This window comes from Pinus tabuliformis, chromosome 4_2 (assembly GCF_031772625.1).
Source record: "Pinus tabuliformis cultivar Carrire ecotype Pingquan chromosome 4_2, CPIR1, whole genome shotgun sequence".
In the NCBI taxonomy this organism is placed as follows: domain Eukaryota; kingdom Viridiplantae; phylum Streptophyta; class Pinopsida; order Pinales; family Pinaceae; genus Pinus; species Pinus tabuliformis.
Genome location: NC_142304.1, coordinates 90,892,113 through 90,905,055, shown reverse-complemented (window position 1 = coordinate 90,905,055; position 12,943 = coordinate 90,892,113). Strand labels below are relative to the sequence as shown.

At 43.1% G+C, this 12,943-nt stretch overlaps 1 pseudogene; it reads left to right on the top strand.

Annotated features, from left to right (window-relative positions):
• Nucleotides 1-330: 330 nt before the first annotated feature.
• Nucleotides 331-2,142, top strand: LOC149168412 (18S ribosomal RNA; annotated as a pseudogene).
• The last annotated feature ends 10,801 nt before the right edge of the window (nt 2,143-12,943 follow it).

The window sequence follows — 12,943 nt, the reverse complement described above, 5'->3', positions numbered from 1 at the left end:
ACTATCTGGGTGGACTCATAGGTGGCCCCGATGCAGGGCGTGGAGGATTTTAGAGGCATTTCTAAGGGAGTGGGTGAGTGATCGCTCATTTTCTTGTTGGTTGGGGCATGGTTGCAAACTCTGAAGTGGCCTTGGTGCATTGTGGCTCGGCAAGTCTACCCATTTGTTTGCCATGTCCTTGTCATGTTGCGTTTTCTTCCTTCTTGGGATGCAAGAGGTGCAAGGCATAAAAGTTTTACATTATATTTTGATATCTCTTTGACTTGATGGGTGTTTAGGTTAGCTCTTCATAAGAGAGTGCCCGAAATGCCCTTTGAAGTGGGAGGGTGCTACCTGGTTGATCTTGCCAGTAGTCATATGATTGTCTCAAAGATTAAGCCATGCATGTCTAAGTATGAACTAATTCAGATTGTGAAACGGCGGATGGCTCGTTAAATCAGTTATAGTTTTTTTATGGTACCATACTACTCAAATAAACATAGTAATTCTAGAATTAATACATGCACCAAGTCCTGACTCTTTGGAAGGGATGCATTTTTTAGATAAAAGGCTGGCCTGAGCTTGCCCACTTCTCCAGTGAATCATGATAACTTGATGGATCGCACAACCCTTGTGCTGGCGATGCTTCATTCAAATTTTTTCCCGATCAACTTTCGATGGTAGGATAGAGGCCTACCATGGTGGTGACAATTGACGGAGAATTAGGGTTCGATTCCAGAGAGGGAGCTTGAGAAACGGCTACCACATCCAAGGAAGGCAGTATGCGCACAAATTACCCAATGCTGACATGGGGAGGTAGTGGCAATAAATAACAATACTGGGCTCATCAAGTCTGGTAATTGGAATGAGTACAATCTAAATCCATTAACAAGGATCCATTGGAGGGCAAGTCTAGTGCCAGTAGCCGCGGTAATTCCAGCTCCAATAGCTTATATTTAAGTTGTTGCAGTTAAAAAGCTTGTATTTGGATCTTAGGTCATAAAGGTCAATCTGCCTACTTGGTGTGCACCTGCCCTTTCGTCCCTTTTGTCGGCAGCATGCTCCTAGCCTTAATTGGCTGGGTCACGACTCTGATGCTATTACTTTGAAAAAATTAGAGTGATCAAAGCAAGCTTATGCTTTGAATACATTAGTATGGAATAACATGATAGGAGTCTGGTCTTATTGTGTTGGCCTTCGGGACCAGAGTAATGATCAATAGGGACTGTCGGGGGCATTCGTATTTCATTGTTAGAGGTGAAATTCTTGGATTTATGAAACATGGACCACTGTAAACTAATTTTCCAAGGATGTTTTCATTAATCAAGAATGAAAGTTGGGGGCTTGAAGACAATCAGATACTGTCCTAGTCTCAACCATAAACGATGCTGACTAGGGATCGGCAGACGTTGCTCTAAGGACTCTGCCAGCACCTTCTGAGAAATCAGAGTGCTTAGGTTCCGAGGGGAGTATGGTCACAAGGCTAAAACTTAAAGTAATTGATGGAAGGGTACCACTAGGAGTGGAGCTTGCAGCTTAATTTGACTCAACACGGGGAAACTTATCAGGTCTAGACACAGTAAGAATTAACAGATTGAGAGCTCTTTCTTGATTCTATGGGTGGTGGTGCATGACCCTTTTTAGTTGGTGGAGCGATTTGTCTGGTTAATTCTGATAACGAACGGGACCTCAACCTGCTAACTAGCTATGCAGAGGTTCCCCTTTGTGACCAACTTCTTAGAGGGACTATGGTCATTTAGGCCATGGAGGTTTGAGGCAATAATAGGTCTTTGATGCCCTTCGATGTTATTGGACCCACACATGCTACAATGATGTAGCCAACAATTTTTTCTTCCTGGTTCGAGAGGATCAGGAAATCTTCTCAAATAGCATCGTGATGGGGATAGACCATTACAATTATTGGTCTTCAATGAGGAATTCCTAGTAAGCACGTGACATCAACTCATGTGGACTACGTCCCTGCCCTTTATACACACCGTCCGTCTCTCCTATCGATTGAATGATCTGGTGAAGTGTTCGGATTGCGTCGACGATGGTGGTTCACTGCTGTCAACGTCATGAGAAGTTAATTCAACCTTATCATTTAGAGGAAGGAAAAGGCGTAAAAAGGTTATCGTAGGTGAACCTACGGTAGGATCATTGATAGCAAGGGTTTTGTTTTTTGGTTCAGGTTGGTTGGGTTTCAATTGCAATGTGGGACTATGTGGTGTGTCTCTAGGGGAGGGGGTTTGGTAGGAACATTGTTGGTTGCTTGTCTTGAGGAAACGCTTGCTTTTTCATGTGTGTGCTTGCAATCCATGCTTGTGCTTGTCCCACCCATCCTTTTTTTTTCTTTCCCATAATGTGTTTCTGTAGGGGGTTTGAAAGCTTGTTTCTTGGGAGCCCTTCTGATGATCTGTTCAGCCAGGCATGGTTGCTGTAGTTGAGGTGCTTGGGAAATACAATGGATAAATTTAGACTCATTCATAGTGGCGGTGCTTGGGAAATATGATGGATAAATTTAGACTCACTCGTAGCGGTGGTGCTTGGTCTTTTTTTCGTTGGAAGGCATGGGACAAGGGTGTGGGCATCCATAGTTGGTTCTCTCGAAAAGGTGGCAGTGGTTGATGTGTTGCTTGGGTGAGATTTTTTCTAGTGGTTGTTGTTGTGGGGAAAAATGCCTATGCAGGATGATCCTATCCACCTAAGGTGTGACAGTGCCTTAGCAACAAACAAGGACAGCTATTCTGGTTTCTTCCTTTATGAAATGTGAAAGAAGAGAGATAAATAGAATTACCGGTGTCTTCCGTTGTCCCTCGATCCGATCTCTCTTCTCTTTGGGAGTTCACAGCTACTTGCCTTCTCACTCGCCCAGCTTCAACAGGTTCATGCAAGATCACAAGAGAACAGCTACTTGCCTTCTTGCTTGTCCAGCTTCAATGGGTTCCTACAAGATCACAAGAGAACAACTACTTGCGACAAGAGAAGAACACTACACAAAGATAGATATTCACATTCATAAATAGTTTAGGATTAGAAATAAACCAAATAAACGAATGCAATCATACATCAAAAATACATCAACATATAGGAGAAACCAAGATAGCTTTATTGATGAATAACAAGGTTCAGGAAGAGATACAACCCAGAGGGCTCCAATCCAGCGTCTCCTTCCCAGCAAATAGAATTCCTATCTTCACCCCCTTCAAAGCATTAAGCACCCAATGATTTCAATCTCAAACCAACAGCAATTATTTGCAATAACAAAATTCCAGCCTCTCTAGATCTCATGGAGGAGAGATCCATATATAGATGTTTGGAGAGAGGATGAGTCAGCTTGAGATCTGACTAGTGTCCTCTCCCTCTGTTAGTTCTTGATTCCACTTAGAGGTTCTTGCTTCCACTTGGAGATTTGGAACCTCTTACTCATCACCAGTCGAATTCCCTGAGGCAAGTGTCATTTTGGAAGCTTCCTGGGTTTTGACACCTTGAGAAATGAGCTTGCCACATGTCCACTCTCGTTCAGCGCAGGTAGCCAGTGTTCCTTTTGACATTCAACACAGGTAGCCAGTGTTGGCTTTGACATTCAGCGCAAATAACTAGTGTAGCCACTGAAATGATCCTGAATTGACTTGTTTTTGAGCAGTTTCTGGTGGAGAACTTCTGTGAATTGTTGTGGTTTGTTAGCCTTGTTCCTCTAGGGGTAGGAAAAACATGTTTAGGGACTTTGGATCCCTTAGATTATGGACATTTCATGCTCAATGCTGTAAGGCACAAAAATGTCTATAACAGTTGCCCCCTAAAGTATGAGGTTGTTTATCGGGTGAAATGCTTTATCAGGGCGATCCGAAGTTCATCCAATGCTGAGAGGAGACCTGTAATAAGATACAATACAATACATTATTTTTCATACTGCTTTCATGATCTAGCTGAGGCGGGCATTCCCATGCTCAGCTTTATAAATTCATTTTTCTGTACATAGAAAAGACAATCGTCTGGTGGTAGACTGATAATTTTGATGAAATTATCATCCTTTGAGTAGGATGATTATCTGCTGCAATGATGTACATGTCAATGTCTTTATCTTTCCTGAATATATATCACAGCCCGGATGGATGAAACTAGATCCAGGGTCTTCAAACTCATTTGATCTTCACTCTAAGTACAAGTCGATCCATGTGAGAAATGTTCTGAAGTCGAACATGGAAAGACATCGCTTGATTACCGGTCAATGATGTAAACCGTTAACAAGCGCGAGAGGAATCCCCGATAATGATAATGACCCTCAAGGTACTGTAGTACAATTCACGTGGTGTGAATAAAGGACTTGGCGTCAAACACCACGCAAAATCTTTCGGTCGAAGGTCATTGATGTATACCTGTCGCCGGAAGTGAGAAACTTGCCATTGAGGCATGCAAGCTTCAAAGTACTGAAGGGGTTGTTCCTAGATCAACTTCTTGGATAATGAGCTGATGTCGACAAGAAGCGGTCCGTCAAAGGAGGGCCTTAATGAATCCCACATCAGTGACACGGAACGGAGCTAATGATTTAATGGAGGTGAAAACGATCTTTGACATATGATTCAGGGTGGCGGTCATGAAAGGATGAAGGATAATGTATGGCAGTGGATGGGACACGGTTGACTTTTCTGAATGACTTCTCTTGAACATATGGAGACACTGATGCAATGGATTGGTAGCATTACCCCAAATATGGATGGTATGGCAAGACCATGGATGTGACCGGTGAATGAAACAACCCAACCTGATTGTGGTACGGAGGAAAAGTGTCATGTTCAAGAGCGACTTGCTACCATTAAAGTTTTCTTGAGTTTCTCCCAATTTTTCCCCAATCATTGCTGACCAGTACCTCTTTATTTTTGTCAAGCTTGAGGAGGATAACATATGCTTGTTCTATAACATGCCCTTCGGGCAAGCCCATCGCTATGTTTTAATGAGCCTAGCGATAGTGAAACTCGTTCTCGTCTAAAGACAAGTTTGTCGCTATTTAATGATTTTAACGAGTCTAACAACAAGGATAACTCGATCCTTTTCATTTTTAGAGAGTCTGAAAAGGTACATAAAGTTAACTCCAAAAGTCCTTTTTCGTCATCTAATCCCTTAAGTCCGAAAAAGTATAAAACAATACAGAAGGGATGAGTTTTCGATAGTTTTAAAGAGCCGAACAAAACAAGCGCTCGATCTTTTTGTGCAATAATCCCTCAGGTACAAAAAGATTAAAATCTAGAGGAGGGATAGCTCTTCCTGTCCCTTTAACGAGCTAGAAGGCCAAGGACTCGGCAATCTTTTCATATTTTACGAGTCAGTTGAAAAGAGCTTAAAGAAGACTTGTCTTTTGAGGAACGAGTGATAAACAGGGTTAGCAGCTGATTCCAGGTACAGGTTGGAATTTTCCAATCACGGCAGTGTCACAAGGATGGCTATGTGAAATCACTCTTCGCAGCTGTTCCTCAAAATGGGTAAACAATCATATGGAGGTGAACGATAGGCCAAATGAAAAGTGGAGGTGACGGTGCAAACACGACCAAGGCTTTAATGGCTGATGATATTACATTCACTGTGGTTATTTACCGGGATAGTTCATTTTTTAATGAGCTTAAATGTGGGTGGAAACATTTGCTCGGCCTTATGTTTATTTTTTAACGAGCATGAACTATGTGTTAAAACTGCTCGGATCTTGCGTTTATTTTTTAACGATCATGTGTGCTAAAACTGCTCGATACCTAGTCATATGATAAGAATGTCTCATGTAAGATTCCATTTTTTATGGAGCTTGCGCCTTACCAAAGCTATGCCCCGTATCCTTTCTTTATGCAAGTTCGGAAACGACTAATCCTACGAGTTTAAAGGGTTAGACCTACAGGTTTAAAGGGAAGGACCTAAAAATTTAAAAAATAAATAGCCGCCCCTTGCTTGCACTCCAAAAGTTTTGCATGCCCCTAGGCATAAAACAGAGTTTCAAGGTTACCTCTACTTCTCTTCCATCAAAACATTTGTTTTAACGAGAGAGGCTTACCTCTTTCAGGTTACCCAAAGATTGTCTCGTTAATCTTTCAAACAAAACACTTCCTCGGCAATGTCTACCGAAATAGACAAAGGTGAGTGACGAGACCCGCCCTCTCACATAACTTTGACAAGAGAATCTTATTCCAGAACAACCCCTCTTCCAACCACGGACGGGGTACGGACTAGTCATATTCTCCCGCGGAAACCTACCCTATACCCAAAGTTTTCCTGCCGAAGCAGACCAGGACGCATGCCCCCTAGGTTCCAGTCATATCCTCGCGGATTACTCGCACTCATCAGGAGGACGGATCGTGGGTTGAGACATTTCTTGAGTGAAGAGACCATTTAGGGATGGTATATGACTATTTGCGATGCATGATCCGGGAAATGAAATTTGGTCCACGAGCTTGACCACTCTTCCTTCATGCGGAAAACACATTACTCTAAAGAGTGAGGAGACTATATCTCCCATGCAATATATATAGTCTCGTCCAAGGAGTAGGTTATAATTCAAGGGTCCTTGAACAACCATCACGTTCATTTGAACGGTCTTCCCTTTCAATGTTATGGGCACATTGGGGAGGATCCCTAAAGGTTGACTGGTTCCTTTATCAAAACCTGATAGATTTCTCATTTCAGGCAAAAGCGCTGGCGAACCAAGCGCTTTCCAAGCAATAGAGGAAAGGATACTCACAGATGCCCCCTCATCAATGATAGTGCCAGCCATTACCATTATGTATATTTGAACGATAATTCTGAATGGTATGCTTGCCGGCAACCGGGGTCTGCCTAGTCGGTTCCAGTCGAACGAGATAACTAGGTTGCTTGGTGGTGGGACCGAATAGACGGCCGGATATTGCTCTGACGAACTTCCTTCCTGCGATAAAGGAATGGGTGCATTTCCCCCGTGTTCGTCGGAGTCTGTGTTGATGAAGAGAATTTTAACGATGTCGTCTTTATTCTACTTTGTGATGGTATCATTCGAAGATAGAGCCTCTGAAGGCAAAACCGGGTCAACTGCCGTCTCAACCTTTTGACTTTCGTTAGGCATGGATCCAGACGATTCATCTTCAATGATAGGTGCTTCGGCTGACCACCTGGGCGGGCCAACTGGGTTCTCAACTAGTGAAGGACTTGGCAGGAGTTTTTGATATCCAGGAGGAAGTTGCGCTCGTAAAATCGGGCGATCTTCCAGAACTCTTTTAGCCTCGTCTAAGAAGGGACAACGGTGGATGGCATGGTTTCCTTCACATAGTTTACAGGGAAATCTAGCTTTCCCTCTCTGTCCTGGGACTTCACTTTCACTAGTTGATGGTGAGCAGTCAACATGGCTATCAGAGGTTGATGATACCGAATTGTGCAAACGGGGAGACCGGTCCCTTAGTATTCAAGGGATGCAGGGACAATCTCTGTGGAAGTGGTCTCCCTTGCATATGACACATGGCAATTTAGGCCTAGTCAGTGCTGTGTGTGGATTTTTGTCAGACGACACTCGTTTTCCCCCAGTCACTTTTGGCTCCTTCTTCTTCTTCTCTTTCTTCTTCTTTTCCTTCTTCTCCTTAGGAACTTGGTTTTTTGTTTTACCAGTTCCGTCAAGCGAAGAGGAAGGAGGAGAGGAAGAGTTAGATGAAGTAGAAGGCTGGTGGGTGACTCTGGTCTGGTCTAACTGTTGACTCGACTATTCAGGAATGGTGGTGTTCTGAACGACATTGGTTGAAAAGAGCCAGACCGGCAGGCCAATTGTCAGTCCTGGAAGCGACAATGTGGCCATATGGGGCGCACCAACATCTCCCCAAGAGGAGAAGGGACTAGGATTTCCACCAAGGGGAATTCCTTGGTTGGTTTTCTCCATTTTTCAACCTAAAGACCAACGCAGGAATAAAGGGTGATTGTTCCGTTTAAAATAAATTTTAATGACGCTTTAGACACAACTTTCTTTTTCAATTTTAAAGAGTCGAGAAAAAGCTAAAGATGAATCTAGTCTCCTTCGATGTTTTAACGAGCCCGAAGTGACAAATGCTCGGATGGACTTTTTCCGTTATAGAGTCTGAAAAAGGCCAAAAGGAACTTCTCTGGAGTTCTAGCCAGAGGGTGTGCCAAACTTTTCGCAAAACCATAGAATACTTTTTAGGGTACGGGTGGTCGATCTTCCTGAATGCTGTGTTCAGTGCATTGCGATCAGTAGGGCGGCCGACACGACTTCCTAAGGATAAAGGTTTTATGCCTATAGGGGTCTCCCAATATATACGCGATGGTATGTGGGAGCACAATCCATACTGGCGCTATCATCCCTCAGGAGGAATCACCCACCATCCACGAGATCGACAGTCACCAGGCTTAACGACGCAGGAACACGTCTCTAGCCTAGACCTCTATGTTGTGCGTTATGTTGCAAAGCATTGTTAAGTTCATTCAATTTATTTTAGGTTGATCTTTTTAGAAGTTTTCCTTTCAAGGTTCACCACGCGATGTATGATACAATTCCTAAATGCAGTCTAAAGATGATAAGCAAGCTTTATATCTTTTCAACTTTGAAAATCCTAGCTACTAAGGGAAAAGAAAGACACCATCTTTTCTCAAAGAGCAATCAACACACTCTAATGCACTTTTCCTAAATCAGACATGCAAACTATCAAGATGCAAATGCATAATGCAGGTGTTTGTTTTCTGCTTTCTTAGTATTGATGCCTACAAAGAAAGCTTTTTGTACAACTTTGAATTCGCTTTTAAATGACAAATACAAACAAGTTTACTTTTTCGAAATCAGAGAGGGTAGAAGAGATTACAACACTTAACGATTTTTGAAATGAATACTTGTTTCGACACTTAAAAGAGACAAACCCAAACCAGTAAGCAAAAGTAAATGTATAATCAATCTGCAAACAGCCAATGAACTCTCTTCTAAGATCACAATCAACAAATCTGAATCAAGGGCTACAGGATGACTATTTCACTCATGCAAAGGAAAACTGTAAATGATGCCACAAACACATAAAAACACTCACAGTCTTTTTGTAGAAAAGGAGGCGGAATCTAAGCAGAGAAAAGGAGTTATCAGACTGGTACCTATGCTGGTTACAGGCTGCAAAAATCAGAGATCAAAACAAGGCAAAACAGAGCAGAGAACCCCAGCTGCACAAAGGCAAACTGGTTCAGCGCAACCTCAACACAGGGGTTTTGACATTCAGCACGGGTAGTCTTCACGGGACCTGCGTTGAAATGCAGAATCCCTTCCCTGGGTCTACGCTGAAGGAGAAACTCTCGTTTCCCACAGGTTCTGGGTCACAGATTGCTATTTAATTCACTGTTTTAGGCCAAATAAAAGCAACAAGCAAGGTGTAATCAAAGGGATGCTTTGAGGGAGTACTAAGATCTATCATAAAGGATCATCAAATCATTTGTGAGTCCATTGTTCAGATCATAGACAAGTCCAGTGATTGGATCAAAGCAGCAACTGTCTACTTTGCATCTGGGAATAGCAGATGCAGTTCGATTGTTGTTGTCGAGTCTATGAAACAAAAAATGATAGAAACACAAATAAAATGACTAAACAAATCTCCCGAGTGGAGTCGCCAATTTGTTGTGGGGAAAAATGCCTATGCAGGACGATCCTATCCACCTAAGGTGTGACAGTGCTTTAGCAACAAACAAGGATAGCTATTCTGGTTTCTTCCTTTATGAAATGTGAAAGAAGAGAGATAAATAGACTTACCGGTGTCTTCCGTTTGTCCCTCAATCCGATCTCTCTTCTCTTTGGGAGTACACAACTACTTGCCTTCTCACTCGCCCAGCTTCAACAAGTTCATGCAATATCACAAGAGAACAACTACTTGCCTTCTTGCTTGTCCAGCTTCAACGGGTTCCTGCAAGATCACAAGAGAACAACTACTTGCAACAAGAGAAGAACACTACACAAAGACAGATATTCACATTCATAACTAGTTTAGGATTAGAAATAAACCAAATACACTAATGCAATCATACATCAAAAATACATCAGCATATAGGAGAAACCAAGATAGCTTTATTGATGAATAACAAGGTTCAGGAAGATATACAACCCAGAGGGCTCCAATCCAGCGTCTCCTTCCCAGCAAATAGAATTCCTATCTTCACCCCCTTCAAAGCATTAAGCACCCAATGATTCCAATCTCAAACCAACAGCAATTCTTTGCAATAACAAAATTCTAGCCTCTCTAGATCTCATGGAGGAGAGATCCATGTATAGATGTTTGGAGAGAGGATGAGTCAGTTTGAGATCTGACTAGTGTCCTCTCCCTCTGTCAGTTCTTGATTCCACTTGGAGGTTCCTGCTTGCACTTGGAGATTTGGAACATCTTACTCATCACTAGTCGAATTCCCTGAGGCAAGTGTCATTTTGGAAGCTTCCTGGGTTTTGACACCTTGAGAAATGAGCTTGCCACATGTCCACTCTCGTTCAGCGCAGGTAGCCAGTGTTCCTTTTGACATTCAACGCAGGTAGCCAGTGTTGGCTTTGACATTCAACGCAAATAGCTAGTGTAGCCACTGAAATGACCCTGAATTGACTTGTTTTTGAGCAGTTTCTGGTGGAGAACTTCTGTGAATTGCTGTGGTTTGTTAGCCTTATTCCTCTAGGGGTAGGAACAACATGTTTAGGGACTTTGGATCCCTTAGATTATGGACATTTCATGCTCAATGCTGTAAGGCACAAAAATGTCTATAACAGTTGTGTAACGTCCTACGGTTCTGCCCGAAGTGTGACCGCGTTCAACCGCGGTTGAGCACGTTGTTAGATGTACGAGGTGCGGTTGGAGCGATGTGCGATGAAGTTATGCGACGTTCTCTTAAGTGTTATGCGACGATATGAGGAGAGGGCATTGGTTTATATGCATAGAGCATGGAACGACATGGTTGGAGGCCGACCTATGATGGAAGGCAAAGCTGACGAGTAAATGAATTATTTGCAATAGCGTTGGGGCTTTGGGAAAGTTGGCTGGGAAGCCAGACTTAGCCCCACACATGAGTATATATTGTAAATGCGATGGAGGCATTTGCAACAATCCAACTCGCTCTACATCTTCGCTACAAAGAGAAAGTGCGCAGTTCTAGTGCACAATACAAGGAGGAAGGCGCAAGTTTCTCATGCGCCCATTCTTGGGCTAGTTGCACGGGTGGAAGGTGTTGCACTTGGTATTGGGTGAAGGTGTGGGCAAGAGCACCCGGTGGTTGGGTGAGGCATGCACGGTGAACGTGTGGCACCCGGTTTGTGCTAAGTCTTGGCGTGGGTGTCTTGGCGACTCGGGTGAGTGCACGCCCATCGTGCAAGTGTGCACGGAGACATGGTGAACAAAGGATTGGCGAGTTGTGCGGCGACCGTACCGAGGTGCTGACGAGCTAGGCAACTGAGTTTTTCCTTGTGTTGTAAAATTGGCTAAGTATGAAACTTGGTACTTCCAAGTATACTTGTAAAAGCTTGTAACATTGAAGATTGTATAATATATATTTCGGGCAGACTCATTGTTCAGGGAGTTGCCCCTCCCTTTATACTGTGCAATTGTGTTCTCGTTTATAATTGTTGTTGATAATGAATGTGTATGGGTGTTCATTGGTATAAAGGATAAACATAATAATACTTGGTTGTGAAACACAAACTAAGTAGGAGTAAGTGGTTAGGTGTAGTCCACGAACATAAGTATTGGTGAAAAGAAAGTGTTCGGTGGTGCCACACCTCGCTAAGAGCGGTTGAAAGACTACCGTCAGCTTGGGGGCATGATAGTTGGTATCAGAGCTGATATCCGGGTTAATGAAGAAGTGTTGATCCCACTACACTATAGTGAGTTGGTATCAGAGCTCGGCTGGAGCTGGTGTTAGATTAGGGTTGCTCGTGACGAAGTGCAGGTGTGGATACACTTGGAAGCTGGGGACAGGTACTTGCAGGTGAAAGAGGTTGGTGAAACACTTCCTGATAAGTGTTGCATCAAGGACTTGGGTTGCAAGAATCTTGGTGAAGCTGTTGGATGGTCGAAACTAGATTGCAAAGAAGAAGGAAGCTATTAGCAATGGCAGCTGAATCTCAGGTTGGGTCTAGTCACGGTGTGCAGGATGCGACTATGGCACTTATGGAAAAAGTGTTAGAAAGGATGGAGGAATTAGAGACCTTCTGGAGTAAGAAGATGCACTTATTAGATAAGGAGTAGGAGGCCAATTTGAAGATGAAGGAAGAGATCGATGAACTTCGGGCTCAACATGAGTACACTGATCTTATGTATACACAACTTGAAGTAAGGGTCAAAGAGGTTGAAGAGGCAAGGGACTAGGGTCTTGTAGAGATCGTGGACTTGAAGAAATCTCTTGACGAAGCCAGAGATGAGATCGCGGTGTTGAAGAAGGTTGTGAGGCATAACTTAGGTGGAGGAGTGCCTCATATGAAAGTCAAGGAACCAGAATCTTATGATGGTACAAGGAGTGCAAAGACTCTTGGAAACTTTCTATGGGACATGGAGCAATACTTGGAATGATTGGGTCTATTTGATGATGAGACAAAGGTCAACGTAGCTGCTAAGTTCCTAACGAAGGATGCTAATATGTGGTGGTGAAAACGAATGGATCAGATTGCCAATGGCAGTGCTGGTGACATTACTTCGTGGGATGAGATGAAGAAAGATTTGCAAACCCATTTCAGTTCTCAAGATGAAACATGGGAAGCAAGGATGAAAATTAAGTTTATAAAGCAGACCAGGAACCTACAGACATATCAGTGGGAGTTTGCAAGTGCAGTTCTGGAACTTCCTAACATTGCAGAGAGGGACAAGGTGTTCAATTTCATTATTGGGTTGAAGCCTTGGGCACGCAATGAAGTGAAGAGGCAGAGAATTAGAACACTTGAGGAAGATTTTGCTGTTGTTAATAGGTTGGTGGAGCATTATGATGAGACTTCTGATGATAGGAAGAAGAA